This window comes from Protopterus annectens, chromosome 1.part1 (genome assembly GCF_019279795.1).
Source record: "Protopterus annectens isolate FY-2018-M chromosome 1.part1, PAN1.0, whole genome shotgun sequence".
NCBI classification, from domain to species: Eukaryota; Metazoa; Chordata; order Ceratodontiformes; family Protopteridae; genus Protopterus; species Protopterus annectens.
Window position 1 is genome coordinate 1135406596 of NC_056726.1, and position 16827 is coordinate 1135423422.

Consider the following 16827-nt stretch of genomic DNA (forward strand, 5'->3'; position numbering starts at 1 on the left):
CTTCTTCTTTCTTCAGTTCTTCTTGACTTCTGTTCTGTTCTTCTTTCTTATCTTCACTGTCTTCAGCACAGGGTGCACAGCAAGTCAGCAACAGCACAGCTGACAAAATAGTATACCGGCGCCCAAATAAAAAAATAAATAAAATGCAATCGCAAATTAAAAGAAAATTATTAATAAAATAAATCCCATGTGACTGTGACTGACTCAGACACTACAGACTGTGACAATCACGATCGATCCACAAGGCAAACCCACAATTGAGTATCTGATTGATTCTCGCTCTTTTCCCAACACATAAAGCCCGGGAAGAGAGTGACAACCAATCAGCATCATTTAACCCAGCAAGCACGTCATGCCGTGCCTGCGGACATCGCAGTCCGAGCCCCTTCCAATTCTATGCAGTTTGGAACCACATAGACTTCTGGGCATCACAATGATGCCTTAATTACTCCCCCGGGCTGCAATAAAAACAAAAAAAAAAATCTATTTAAAACCGCTGCAACCTGAGGCGGTTAAAGTGTGCATGCGCGTATTTCCGAGTCGCAGACTCGGAGAGACCAACAATTTTTATTTAAAACAAAAAATATATCTCTGCTGCAAAAAAGGTACTTTATTTACATTTTGTTTTTTAAAGCTGAGGGGGCTGCAGTCCGGCAGTCCGATGCCATGAGCCGCCCCTGAGTAGTGATCTATTCAAACATCAGCTGTTACAGTAAGTATACTTAAATAAGTGTACCTTCCTACTAATTTCTTCTAAATCATTCATGTGCAGACCAGAATATGTTCTATCATTGATGCTGACCCCCCTCATATTTGATTCTAGTGCGTATCACATGTTGTAAACTCTGCCATTAAAGAAACTTGTAAGTCTGAAATGGACATCAACTAAAATGGCAGCTATATGTCCTTTTTGGTTAACATCATTCACCTGAAAACACTAATGGCATTCCAGTAAATAAACAGTCTTGAAATATGTCAACTTGTCACCCTGAAATTTGTCTTTTATGAGCAAACCTACACACACACACACACACACACACACACACACACACACTAGGTAAGGCTGAAAAAACGCAGGTGATTTAAGTGATTTTATAAATTCCATTTTTACACAATTATCAAACTCTCCAAAAAGACATATGTTGCAATAAGTGTTGTTATATACAAGACGTTTATTTAGTTATTTATACCATTTTGATAACCAGGTAGATGGACTTGTTACCAAACCATTTTCAGCTATGACTTGGGTCCATACAAAAGATAACTTATAACAATGCAAATGTTTGTAGCACATTAAAGAACTAACATTTACAACACATGTTTAAGAACATTACAGAGGCGATGTTTACACTAATATATAACTGAATAGGCTTTAAGAGTCAGCTTGCAGATGAGTTTACAGGAAACTAATTACAATGTGCATGATATAGTTTGACAAGCCGTTGGAATGCTTGGTCCTTGATTAGTGAAAAGAAAAAAATATTTTACACATTTTAGGGCATTTTTTTATAATTAGTTTTCATCTTCTAAAGACTGGCAGAAACAATAAGCATAGCAAAGATACTGAGTATGCCAAACAAAGTTTTTGTAGGGTATCTGTTGTAAGCCATTTTCCTTCCAGCAAGAGCAGGCAGCTTCCATCCATAAAGTATCCTTTCGGTTGGTCTGAGATATCAGCAATGTTTTCCTGTCAAATATTTGCCAGGAATTGGTTCCAGATCTCAGGAACAAGGTTTGTGAATGACCTTTCACCTATGGCTGTTTTAAATCTAGGTCTTAACCAAAGTGGTAGCTTTCTTGTGCACATTTCTGAGTGTACAGCCTTCTTTCTTGATGTGCAGTTTAGATTTTAATGGAGCAGATTGTCCCATTTTGGTAATTTTGTAGATCTGTGAGGAAAATAGCAGCATTTCTTTTAGACTGACTGGTAGCCAGTTGATACATGATAAAAGGTGGCAGTGGTGTGGAAAAGACCAAAGTGATTTTCCTGGACAGCTAAAAGGTGGACACCACTGCAATGCATCTGGTCTGTCATCTCTACTAGTACTTCATTTCAAGGTTTTTTCATCATGGAATACTTGTGCATCCTTCTGTGCATGCTCATAACTTCCTAATAGTACATCAGAATTATGCAGAAGATATCCAAAATGCCCAATGTTTTCTAGATAAAAACAATGTTTCTTACATCTGAGGCACACGTAGCACTTGGAGAATGAGTCAATATACCTCTTAGAAATACGGCCTGCATTTCTTTTCCATTCTCAGTTCTAGTACTATCAACCAACAATGTACACAGTGTAATCCAGTGCCAAAACAGTGGAATAGCACAAGTGCTGCTGGGCCACAATGCCATACTACACTCTATGAACATAAGGTGAGCACATACCTCCATTATTGCCTGGATCCTCCATTTGATGGAAATTGAGCAGCAATGTAGCATAGCATACTGGGTCTCAAGTGATGAGGCTGAATGTAGCATAGCATACTGGGTCTCAAGTGATGAGGCTGAATGTAGCATAGCATACTGGGTCTCAAGTGATGAGGCTGAATGTAGCATAGCATACTGGGTCTCAAGTGATGAGGCTAAATGTAGCATAGCATACTGGGTCTCAAATGATGAGGCTGAATTTTGAGGAGCAGCACAAGCCTGTTCTAGGGGAGTTATGATCAAGTATGAAAAATGTTATTTACACAGAAAGTTAACAATGTAATAACACAAACCTCTCTTGCTCTCTGTTTATACCAATGCTCTACGGAAAGACGATGCCCCCCTTCCCCCATAATTCTCAGTGTGGGTTATGCATTGTCTTACGTGTAATGCTGTGGGGCCTACATAACAGAGAAGACAAAACAGTATGTGAATGTGTGCTATGAATTTTGGTAGAGTTCAAGCTCTGCAGTACATTTATTTGTTTATTTATTTATTTTATTTTACATTTGTTTACTGGGATGGTCCGACTGGATATATGTCCATTTTCAGCGGACGCCTGGGGAGAAAAGCTCCAAGTTAGTAGATTGCATTACATTAGTAACATTTACAAATTAACATACTTTACAGTCTTCAGTAAGTTTACAAACATTTATAGAACATGGTAGGGAACTGAGAGTTTCACACAGAGTTTCAAACAGATAAGGATTTTATCCCTTAACGAGCTCTAGATATGCCACAAAGCAAAGTCATATGCATTTTTGAGTGAAATGGCAGATTTAATTAGGCAAGATATACACCAAAAATGTCCTACCATCAGCTGATTAAAATTTTGACAGAGTAGTAACAATACAGTGTACTGGTACTTCTGGGACAAAAAAATAAAACTCACAAAGCATTATTTCTGAATATCCCTTCCAAGGCAGAGTCATCATCATCAGCTTGGAGAAACTTTCATGCATGAATCAGACTGGGAACTTAGCTGACCCCATGCATTAACTTTTAAGCTGTTATGAAAGGAACGTGTATAAAAAAAAAAATAAAAAAAAAATCAGTGCGTTTGTTCACAGCATTAGCAAACAAATGCAACTATGTTACACAAAATATATTAAATAACTAATCAGAATACACAGATCCACCTGCATGCAAACTTAAAAAAGCCACATAGGTTTAAACAAAAATAAAGAAAAGAAAGTTAAAATAGACCAGGTAACTAGATTTCACTGAACTGTTCAGTAAAGTAACTTAATTCCCTGTCAGCAAGGGAGGGTAAGTAAAAGAGGGAAACAACGGTTGCTGTTAGAAATTCTTGCTGTGCAAGTAACTGTACCCCATGCTAGTGAAACCTGAGCCATCAGTGAAAACGCTGCCTGAATATACAACAATATCATATTTTAACAGCTGAGCAAAACCAGGAAACCAGTCTAGAAAGACTTGACACTCTTTTTCACCTGCCCGTATCAAAAATGCATTGGCTATACATCATTTGTAGAATTACACATGCTGAAATAACAATAACTTATATAAACATTAATTTTCCCACTATGCTAAAAATCTAAATTATTGCATATATACACCTCCATCCAAAGTAGGGGCTGTGCCTTACCCCCTACCCCAAGTTATAATCATCTTAGAGGTTGTAACATGTTGGGGGCTTGGGAAACATATGAGCTTACAGCACTAGGAAAATTATGTTCATTTCACACTGTGGTGTGTAATCAAAGGATCAGTTTAAATTCAATTCAGTTCAACTTTATTGTCATATGTACTGGAGGCAGTGTCATGAAGTACAATGAAAGTCAAAGTCAAAATGAACTTTATTGTCATGCAGACTGCACAACAGTGCAACTGAATGAAACTATGTTACTTCGAACTCAATGTGCATGCAACATATACTGATGATATTAATACAACAATAACATATATACTAATGCTAATCCAACAATAACAGTAAGACATTTATGCAGTGCAGGAACAAGTACAATGACATGCACGTACCAGGTCTGTGATGTTATGAGTCCAGATAAGGTCCTCAGAGATGTTAATACCGAGGACTTTTAATGTAGCCAGTCTTTCCATCTCGGACTCACCAATACATAATGGAAAGTGCTGCCCTCTATTCCTCCGTGTATCGATGATCATCTCTTTCATTTTGCTAATATTAAGAGACAGATTGCTGTTTTGACTGTACTTCAAATTTTCTCCACTTCCCTCCTATAGGCTGACTCATCACCCCCAGAGATCAGACCAATGACTGTTGCATCATCCAAAAATTCGACAATACTGTTGTTATGTTGAGAAGCAAGACAATCATAAGTGAAGAGAGTGTACAGCATTGGACTCAGCACACAGCCTTCTGGAGTTCCTATATTTATTATTATTGTTTTAGAGGTGTTATTCCCCAGCCTGACCGGCTGTGGTCTGCCTGTTAAAAAATCCAAGACCCAGTCGCAAAGATTAGGTGGCACACCCAGTATGGCCAGCTTATTAATGAGCTTTGTTGGTGTCACCATATTGAAGGTTGAACTATAATGAATAAACAGCAATTAAGCATAACAGTTCTTATTCTCCAAATGAGTAAAAACTGTATGCAATCCTGTACTGACTGCATCCTCTGTCGACCAATTTGGTTTGTATGCAAACTGCAAGGGATCCATTGTATCAGATATAACTGACTGAATATGGCTCATAATGATTCTTCCAAAGCATTTCATCACTATGGGAGTCAATGCAACTGGGCAGTAGTCACTCAGGCAGTTGACTTGGCCCTTTTTCGGCAGTCAAATAATAGTGGTTGCCTTATAACAAGTAGGAATTTTAACTCATGCAAGCAAGAAATTGACTATACCAGGCAGAACATCAGCAAGCATTTAGGCACAGGGTTTGAGTGTCCTTTCAGCGTATTAAGTGGACTGGCTGCCTTCTGGAAATGTATCCTCCTCAAGGATTTTACCACACTTCCTGGTGATATTGTGAAAAGTGGTGGTGCTGCCTCTCTACCTTTCTCTTGTGGTGGCACCCTTTGACTAGGTGGTTTGGACATCAAACCAGGCATAAAATTAATTTAAATCATCCAGTGAAAACTGGCTGTCAGTAGTCATCCCTCTGCCTTTGTCTCTGTAGGCTATGATGTTTTCCAGACCTTGCCATATATGCCATGTATCAGCAGTTGAATAATAGCCTCCCAGACTACAACTGTAATTGTCCTTTGCTGCTCTGATAGCTGTGCATAAGTCATATCTAGATTTTTTTTATTCTCACTGATATTGCCTGATGCATATGCCTTAAAGTGGGCATGAAACAAAGAGCAAACCTTTGAGTTAATCTGGTCTCTTCTTTAATGTCGAATTGCAATGCAAATCTGTTACAAGTTGTCACCATTCAGTAAGAAGCAAATATAATGTGAAGACAAATTACCGCTAAAGAAGCAAATTACCGCTAAGAAGCAAATATACTGAGATCTATTTAACAGAACATCTCCTTGCAAGATGTACAGTAATTTGGACAACATGTTAGTGGTCAACAGATACAGTTGCCTTTGAAGACTGGAAAGTCATGGGTTCTAGCCTTATATCAGTTTTCACTTTACTTTTAATTATTGATTTGGTAATGCGGCATTACATGGGATACTGCATTGCTAAAGTGCGTCTTTCAGATGAGATGGTAAACCAAGTTCCTATATGCCTGATTTTGTAGTAGTTCATGTGAATCTTAAAGATCATGTTGCTATTATCAGAAACAGTGGGTAGACTTTTATTTTTTAATTTATAAAACTCTTCAGTGTTAGCTGGAATTTTCACAAAGGTTCCTTACCAGGAGAATCCAGGGTATGAACACACCATCCTATAAGGATCACCTTAAACTCTCTGTCTGTACTCAGCCTCCTACAGCTTACTGAGAGGAGTTCTATGCCTGGCATACAAGGTATCCTCAGATCCAGCTCTGACAAACCTTTTGCACATCAACAATATGAACAAAACAATTTTGCATGCGACATAAATAAGACATGTTGGCAAGACAGATTTGTATCTCAGAGGATCCCCATTCTCTGGAACAGGTTCCCCATCCATGTGAAGCTGTGTCCATTCCTAACCCTGTTTAAGAGTAACCTTGACCAATGGATGGGAAATTGGAAATTCATCCCAAATCTGTCCTCCATGTCTATGACAGATAGAGGCAGACAATAACTAAGCCCAAACTAATATACCCCCACATAACCTTTAGAAACTTCCTAAATAACATACCCCTTACAATAAATGCCCATGATATACAGTGACACAATTGGGGTGGGTTGCATGGTTAGACTTATAAAAGCTCTGATGATCATTACCCTAGTGTATACCTATGAACATATAACCATCAGAAAATCTGAAGGCAGCAGAAGACCACAGAGAAGGAGAAGACTACAGTGCCCCTTTTCATCTAAGTTCTTACTGATTCAATGTTGGGAGGGTGGCCAAATGGTTAAGGTGTTTGCCTTACAAACACATGGTGCAGGGTTTGAGTCTCACAAGGGATAATTGGCTTGGCTTAAAATGGCTCGCAAGGGCAGTTAGCTTATTACTAATCTAATCTAAATCTATGTACTACAAGGAGTTCATTGGCTGCTTTGTTTGGACAGGTCTACAGTGTTCCAGCTTCTGATTATAGCAGAAGTTTCTTTGTGATAGCTACCTGAATATGGGTTCCAATAAAGAATTGGGAGTACTTGTGTTTCATTTGATAGCATCTACAGGAGTGTTAGCTGGATTTTGATTGGTTAGCTTCTGCAGGAGCAGAGCCTTACAAGCTGTTAATACCAAAATACTGGCTCATTTCAGTACTAGACTGCTCTGAAGGCAACAACAGGCTAGACATTAGGATCAGAAGATTACAGGGATCTTTTCTATGTGGGTTCCTACTGATTCAGCCCACTACAAGAACATTGTTAGATTCCTAGGACCAGGTCTGCAGTTTTCCAGTGAAGCAATGGAGGCTTGTTGGAACATTTTGAATACAGTTCCTTGGCAAGACTTGTAATGGTCCGTAGAATGATTGCCTAGTACTTTCTTGTGAACCCACAAAGCTATACTGCACATTAAAATGTCCTATATACTGTGATTTAACACACTATATAGCATATGAACAGACTAAACTGCAATGTTCTACAAAAATATGAAAATACATGACAAAAATACATAACACTGCATCTCTGACTTTTTTGTTTTATAATTTCATCAGAGAAAAAACATCTTCTTAGTATAAAACCATCTCAACCTTTTTGCTATAACTAATAGTTTTCTTTCTTTATTGCTTCTGTTACACATTCCTTATTATATAATACTTCAGATTTTTGCAGTGTCGAGGTAAGATTTGCACTGTATGTATAAATACCACGTCAGGTCTTCCTGAAAATACACCAGTTACCTACTCAAACTAATTCAGGAAGCTAACAGTCAACAAAATTATATAAACAATTACACAACAGAATATATTAATCATTATCTCATATCAAAATCCAAGATAATAAAATGATAATTTGCATGAGATAGTTAATCATACTGTTTGCTTTTGACTCAATAATCAAATACTGTTTGCTTTTGACTATATAATCAAATAAATAGTAAGAACCCTCCAGTGGGACTTTAAAACAAATTAATACTACCTGATTTTAGTTCTAATACCTTGTAGATGCAAATATTTTATAGTTGGTCTGCACAAGTATTTGCTATAAATTTTACTTAGAATATAGTTCACAAAAAAGTGGAACAGGCTAGATTCTGGTAAAAGTATATACCCTGTGCTGTGGTATCATGTTCTAATACACAATACAGTATCCATAGTATTGCACAGACTAGTATTAAAAATACACCTCTTGACAAATGCAGCCTTTGTCCTTATATAAAACATTGTAATTGTAAGTTAAATGTCATCAGTCAACATAATCAAAAGTGAAAAAGTAGGCGTTAACAGCTGTTCTTCCTTGACACTGAAAAACTTGCTAGTCAACATCAGTATTTTATTTCTCTTACTTCCCTCTAGTGCACACTGTCACTAGATACCGTCTTCCATGAAGCAAAGAAGCACAGGTAAGAAACGCAAGGCATTTATTTCTCTTATGAAAACAATTATTTGCTTCTGATGTTTGACTGATGCATTCACTGGGAACATGTCTAAGAGAACTTTCGCATCAAACTTTCCATGATTTACAGATATCAGTAGAACTAAAAAGAGAAAGAGAGAGAGAAAAACACAAAATGAAACATTATTGCAAAAAGTAGAAAAATAGATATTGTGATACAAAATGTTGTTGCTTCTAATATCCTTTCTGGCTTAAATCATTAGATTTAGAAGTGAAGAATATCCCAAATAAATAGAAAAATTACAAGCATTTAATTTTAAGTCCAGTTTTGAAGAGACATTTGTGGAATCTGAATCTCTAGTAAGTGTGTGAAGTGGAAATCAGATTCACAGTTATAATTAGTATGATAAAAATTTATTTTAAAATGAATGAGAAATGCTGAGAAAATTTTAGTCATACTATATTCAGAACATGTGCAGAAAAGTAAAAAAACACAACAACTTGACTTATTACTTTCAAAAGCAAAATACTGGCAATCTTGATTTTCACAATACTCTTAACAGAAAAGAAAGGAAGTAAATACATTGCTTAATAGAAGAATACCCATGGCTGGGTGTGGGTAATGCTGGATTTACCCAAAGTTGGCATGGTTTGGACACCTAGCTGTGGGTTATTGATATTATACAATGGTGTTAGTTTTGTGTTGCGTTATGTTTATGCTGTTGTTATTTAGGTTTTTGTTTGCTTTATATTGTATTCTTTCACTTTTTGTGAGATAAAATAGTCCCAGACTCTTACTTCATGTTTATTGTTTATTTTGTGTTTCAATTTAAATACAAGTTATTATTAATTTTTCAAAAGGAGATAATTATATAAGAAAATATAGCTTTTAAAGCTTTCGGTATGTCGTGCTGTTGTAGTTCCTTTTATATTTCTAAATTGCTTCTGACTTGATTGTTGTCTATGTTCAGATGTTGGCTTAAGTTCTTGTTAGTGCAATACCTGTAATGAGAGATTGTGTTTATAATTATTTTTATATATATATATATATATATATATATATATATATATATATATATATATATATATATATAATATACACATAGATATGGTTTAAATTATATATAAGCATACATTTACTTATTAATTTTGTTAGGTTTGTATGTTGTAGATGTTTATTGTTCCGTAGTTTATTATTTTTTGTTTGTCTTGTGATTCTTCTGATTCATTTTCAAAGTATGGAGCGTCTGTGTTATGGAGTTTCATTTTTTTCTTGGTCCGTTGTCTGTTGTATTCCTGATATTATCTTCATTTATTGGATTTTTTTTTTGGTGTTTCTTGCTGTGTTTCAGAGATTATTTTCCCCATGTTTTGAATTCATCTAGTGATGGTTGGTAATAGGAGTGTAGTGATGTTTCACTTTTATGTCCTGTAACAGCCACTATTTGTCATGCTTCCATTCCTGATTGTGAGAGTAAGGTTACTGCTGTTTCTCTTAAGGAGTGGTTTGTATACCTTGTTGATAGGTTTGCTAGTTTGCAAATTTCTGTTAACATTTTTGAAAGATAATTTCTTCCCATAGGTTTTGTTGAGTACCATGTTTCCATTTTGTTCAGTAAATGTTGTGGAAGTTTTTTTGGGTGGAGAAACAGTGCTTTTGTATTAGGTGGCATTTTTTGAAGCATTTTACAGGACATAAGGAGTCTGTGAGGTTTTCAAATGTGAATCCTCTTAGTAAATGTTTTTCAATGTCATAATGTTCTGTGTGTTTTGTTTAACATTGATTAACATTTTTTGTTACATATTCTGTGCCATCTTTATCTTTTTTTATTGTAAAACTGTCTTGTGTGAGATATGTCACTTCTATTGTATGGAATGCTTTCTACATGGCCCACCTCATAACTTGTAAGTAAAGGTATCTTATCCAGGGCCAAAGAAGTCATAACATCTCTGTATTCTTCTCTTATAAGGCCAATTATTGAGTACAATGCCCTCTTTGGCATGTACCTCGCAAAGCACATGCAGCAGCTGGACAGACCACAGAGGCTTCTCACCATGAGAATCCAGGGCCTCAAACAACTACCCTAAACAGATAGGCTAAAAGCCCTGTCCCTCTACTCAGTTTCATACAGACTCCTCAGAGGTGACCCCTGTCTGCCATACAAAGCAATCTCAAACCCCACCTTGATGGGACTGCTGCATATCCACAAGTCAAGCTCCACTCAAGTAACCAGCATGCGTGACCTCAACCTGGTCTGTGACATCAATAGAACTTGTTGGGTGGACAGATTTGTGTCCCAGACTCTACCTCAGCTGTGGAATAGACTCTTTCCCCATGTCAAGTAGAGTACCTCATTATCCCTTTTGAAGCACAATCTGGATGACTGGATGGGAAACAGAAAATACACCCCTGGGATTCCACTGTGTCCCTGCTGGACAGGGGTATAGGTTCATAGGTTCATAGGTTCATAGGTTCATACTAGGCTATGCCCCTAGGGCATTTTATTTAAGCCTAGCCCAGTGTGGGGCTTCACCACCCCTTTCGGGTAAACTCCACGATCTCCCCATCCACTGTCAAGATTAGACGGTATGCACGACTGAGAGAGCTGTTTTTTCTCAGTCGGGCATGGTATGACATATGTTTGATGAGGAACTTTGGCTGGCACCAGTTATCCATTTCTATGAGACTCTCTGGAGGATGTCTGTGTCTGATGGAGTGTCAATTATGGGACATGGGGGCACCAGCAACTAACCCTGTGTGTTCTGTCCTTGAGCCAGTTTGCAACCCATCTTGTGACATATGGGTTTACATCTAAGCTGGTGTATCAGGTGCTGACTTGTGTAAACTTGGCTAAACTCTTGGCTAGGCTTATAAGGGCCTCTGGCCCAATAGCCTAGTAACTTCCTATGGTCCAACGATCCTATGATAATAGTCCTTCATTTCCATGTCTTGTGAATAGCAGTTGTAGATCAAACCAGACTTTTCTGATGGGAATGTACTTGGCTGTTTCTCAGTTGTGTTATTTCTTGTATTGTTAGTGGGTGGTCATGTTCTGCTGTATCTTTTCCTTGTCTTCTGTAATTTTTAATTACTGATTTAAATACATTATTTGCATTTGTTAGACGTATATCTGTAATTATGTTAATCTTTCTATTTAATGATGTTTGTTTATATATCTGTTGAGTCTTGCACATAGGGATACAAATACACTTATTACATATTCTTTTCCTTTCGTGTTTCGTACTGTAGCATAGAATTCTTGAAGTATTGTGTTTAAGTTTTCTGGTGTAATTATGTGCATGTCTGCTGTAGTTTTCTTTTGTTTTTCCAGTTTTGAAATATATTTATAGCCCAGTGTGTTTGTTTTTTTGTACTTGCTTCTTTTTTTCTAATTCTAGTATTTCTACCTCTCTAGGTGTTTTTTTCTGTGTGCCTTGTGTGAGGTTTCTGTGTTGTATTGATTTTAATTTTTTTTTACCTTTCTGAAGTGTATGAGTTGTCACATTGTTCTCATGTCTATGGGACTTGTTATGTTACAGTACTTCCTGTTCTTGCAGTTGGAGAACTTCCTTGCTTGTTGACGGTTTACTTATGGCTTCTGGTATGTTGTCAAATATTTCTTCTATTTCACTATCCATTATAAGGTCGAAGTTTACTTCCATTTTATTAGTTTTTTCTGTGGTATCTGTTTTTGATGTTTTTCTTTCTCCATTTACAGTGTTTTTGATATAAGAAGGCTTGTGTATGCTTGTAAAGGGATGTAATAAAATAGGGGAGTGTGGTTGTTAATGTGGTGTCTGTAGTGTTGTTTGATATTTTTTAATTGCAGGAAAGCAATTTTTATACTTGTTAAATGCAGGGAAGTAGCTTCCGTATATCATTTTTTTAAATGGTTTCATGTTATTTTTACATATGCGGTCAGATACAGAGGTATGTTTACATGGCAGGATGCTTGTTTCTTTCCTGGTAGTTCTTTCAAAGTTCAGATTACCAACTTGCAGACAGTGAAGTTGTTGGGGTTTTTAGTAATTCTTTTCATGAAGTACAAGCATGTTTGCATCACTGGGTGGGTCTTAATATTTTCTGTTACTGTTATAATTTTATTTTATTTATTTATTTTTTTTTATTTGCGACTAACTTCTGTACCATTAATGGTTGCCTTTTTAAGTTAGCCATCAGAGAACTTATATTTCTGCTTGACTCCATCCCTTGCTGCAGCTTATGTGCACACGTTGACCAGATCTCTTGCCTCATCATAGCAGTTGCTACTTAAAGCTCTCCATACCTGTCATCAATTGGGAAGTCTACTCACCCATAAAGTGAATTGTACTGACAGCGAAAGCCCCAGCAACACGCAAGACTTAACATTAGTCCCTTGCCTCATCATAGCGGTTGCTACCAACGCACTTCACACCCATCGTCAGTCGGGAAGTCTACCCACCCCAAAAGTGAATTGTACTGACGGTGAAAGCCCCAGCAACACACAAGACTTAGCATTAGTCCACTGCCTCATCATAGCAGTTGCTACTTAAGACACTCCATACCTGTCATCAATCGGAAAGTCTACCCACCACCAAAGTGAATTGTACTGATGGTGAATGCCTCAGCAAGACACAAAACTTAACATTATTATGTGTACTTCTGCCCCTTTTGTAATGGTGTGAGTTATTAAGTCTGTACAGCCTGGTTCAGCTGCGCACATTCACTGCAACCCCCTCTTTGTTTTTTCCTCCTGTCCTTTTCTGTCAATAACTAGTCCCTCTTGCTCTGTTCACTGTAATATAGTACTTGTCCAAACCCATTAGTTGTCTACATAGTCCATTCTTGCTCTCGTTTTTTTCCCTCTCACTTCCTTTCCTCTCTACTCTGTGCTCTATGCTTTAACTGTGCTACTGTAGGTCTTTGCTTAGCCCAAAAGCAAAATGTTCTAATATTGGTTTTAATTATTCTATATATTCCTGCTTCTGCTTTCTCACCAACATTTTAGGCACTAAAGATAACAGCTAAGAGAATAGTTGCTGTACACGTAACTGCCTGCTGTTAGCTCCATCTGACCTTACTGATTGTTTTTCCTTCCTCCTCCTCTTCCCTCTGCTTTCCTGCCAATCTGGCCCTGCTTTATTCACTCTTGCTTTACTTGGGCTACACTCCACTCATCTACCTTACCCTACCCCCATTCCCACCCAGCCCTGTTTTCAGCTACATTTATTGCTAACCACTCCCAACCACTACCCCTTCACCCCTCCCCACTGTCTACTCTCCTTCCAATTACATCCAATCTGGCATTTCTCACTTCCACTCCCAATAATTACCCCACCATCTAATCCCCTCCCATCTCTCTGGGAACATACTACGTTTGGCAACCACACTTCTATTTACTTTACTCCTAATCATACCTCATACTGTCTTTATCATCTTGAATGTCCTCTCTCTTTTCGTTATCAAAATAATGCTTAATTTACTACTAGCAATTCCACTGCTTACTATCCTCACACTATCCACATCCTACCATTGACCCCCTGACTTATACCCCAGTCTTACACTTACACTCCCACAGTCCCTCAACCTACATATTTCTCCTTCCCAACAACACCCTCACTTTTCACATATCACTTTACAACATCTCTACAGACACAAACATTGTATCCACTTCACTTTCCTCCCTAAACTCAAAACCCAATACAGTCACCCTCACCTTCCTATGTATACTCCCTCTACTACCATACTCACCCTACTTCTCGCAGGTGATATACATCCAAACCCTGTCCTCTTACCAGATCTACTCTTCCCCTAACCTCCCCTTCTTCCACCTCAACCCCAACTTCCTCCTTAACCCATAGCACCACAGCCATCAGAAACACACCTCTAAAACATACCAAATTCCTTGGTATTTCCCAGTTTTGAGGGCAATCTGGTAGGGTGCCATGAATTCCTGAGTGGCCCCTTCAAATCACAAATATTTTTGTTGCAATTATTTTTTTCAGAGAATTTCTCAGTAAAAGAGTACATGGCAAACTCATAATGCAGAGTGGCAAATCTGGGCAATGTGCACACACTTTAACACACTTTAACACACACACACACACACACACACACACACACACACACACACACACACACACACACACACACACACACACGCACACACACCGTTATGGGTTAGTCAGTTTACCTGCAGCATGTTTATAGCAATTAGGAAGAAAATGGAGCACTAAGCAGCAAAGCACACAAACAGAGAGAAGACATGCATACTCTACTCAGAATGAAGCTCACATCCTGGTACTGAACCAGCAAAGCAAGTATGACAAAGCCATTTACCACACTCTGTGCAAGGCCCAAGGCTGATACATAACTTCTACTCCTCCTGAGAGAGCCATTATTTTCTTAAGCTAATGTGACCCCCCCCCTCCATTTTTCATTTTGATGCAGAGGTAATGTCACGAACATACCACCATAGACAGCATAGACTGCATAAATTCCTTTATTTAAAAGGAATTCCTTGAAGAGAAAAGATAAAATCCTTCAAAATGGATAAAAGTCCTTCAAGAGGAGTAAAACGCACAAGGTATAGTGTAAAGGTGCACCGTTCAGGATAAGCACTTTTGGGATTACCCTTCCTCAGATCCTGTTTCCGGTAGTGAGATTTTCTCAATTAAAAGTGATCTTAGTCAATCAGAATGCTAACATTAGCCAAGACCTCCATTATAAACTAATACTAGATCATCCAATTGAAATAGCTAGGAAAACACACCTTTCAGTTGTATCCAATCACTGGTGTGTATTATAACTTCTCATCCTTAGTATAGGTTTTAATAGTACCACACCATTTAAACCAGGTTCACAATCAGCTCTCAAATTAATAATCCAATTAATTTCAGCAACTTCAGTTCGATTGTTCACATCCCTTCCCCTTACATCTTCAGAAAGTAGTTGTAATACCATAAATTTAAAAGAATATGAAGGATGCGTTTTTACGTGTTGGGCCAAAGCATTCGTTTTAATTTGATTCGCGATATCTTATATATGCCAAAGGATTATTTCCTTAAAGTGACAATCAGTCTTGCCTACATAGTAGGCACTGCAGTTCTGACAGTTGGCCACATATACTAAATGTTTGCTGTTACAAATGGCTCGTACTTTCAGAGAATAAACCAGACCAGTAATTGGATGGCAAAAGGAGCTAGAGACATCTGTATACTGACATGCCTTGGATCTTCCATGCTTAACAGTCTCTTTTCTGGCTTCAGTTTTCTATTTTAATACATGCCAATGACTGGATACAACTGAAAGGTGTGTTTTTCTAGCTATTTCAATTGGATGATCTGCTATTGGTTTATACTGGAGATGTTGGCTAATGCTAGCATTTTGACTGACTGAAATCACTTTTAAGACCATCACACTACCAGAAACAAGATCTGAGGAAGGGCAATCCTGAAAGCTCTTATCCTGAATGGTGCACCTTTACATTATACCTTGTGTGTTTTACTCCTCTTGAAGGACTTTTATCCATTTCTAAGGATTTTATCTTTTCACTTTAAGGAATTCATTTTTAAAAAAGGAATAAAGGACTATCACATATGAGAATAATGATTTACATCCAATTACAGAAGACCTCAGGTCCCATTCCATACTAGAAGTCCCATTCCCCCACTGGTCCAAGAAAAGGAATTCTATGGTCAATGACATGTTGATTTTTTTGGATTTTTAACCAATGACAAGTGTTTCTTCTAATCCTGATGCTCCTCTACACTATGTTTTTCAAATGCAAATGTCGTGAAACAAAGTACTTTACATACAGGATTAATACTGTTAGAGCATTCATCTGCCTAGGAGCATAATAAAATTATTGATTCTGAGCCATGACCTGTTTGACTGACATGTTTATGGAGCTTTTTAATATTTATGCTTGGTATCATGTTTTAGTTTTGTTCCTGACCTTGCTAACTGTTCTGTCAGCACTAGCACTGGTACTCAGAGCGGGCACACCTTGAAAGCTAGTTCCTGGTGTATTTTTGGATCTGATTTGTTACACTCTATGCAACTGACAAAGAAATTAACTCTTTAATTTAAAACACTCATTAAAACAAGGTTCTTACTAGAGCACATTATCTCAGAAATTAGGTCATAGTGTCTGGGCCAGCTTGCCACATTTATTTCAGTGGTAGATTTAAGATGGCGGAGAGTGCAAGCATTCTGGTACCCGGGATTAATTGAACTGTGTAGCATAAAACAAGCAAAGTATTCATGTATGGCTTTTTTTCCATTTGATCTTCAGTGTTTTACCATAAAGATACATATTTTACAAGGACCAGAACAACTTTATGATGTAGAATCAGG

General features: G+C 37.6%; 1 protein-coding gene across 1 annotated transcript in view; it reads left to right on the top strand.

Moving 5' to 3' along the window:
* The first annotated feature begins 8443 nt into the window (after positions 1-8443).
* Positions 8444-16827, top strand: part of LOC122815721 (deleted in malignant brain tumors 1 protein-like) — a 787040-nt gene continuing 778656 nt past the window's right edge. Inside the window, exon 1 of the mRNA XM_044088475.1 lies at positions 8444-8496. The gene's annotated coding sequence lies outside the window, so the exon portion shown is untranslated. The remainder of the gene's footprint in view (positions 8497-16827) is intronic.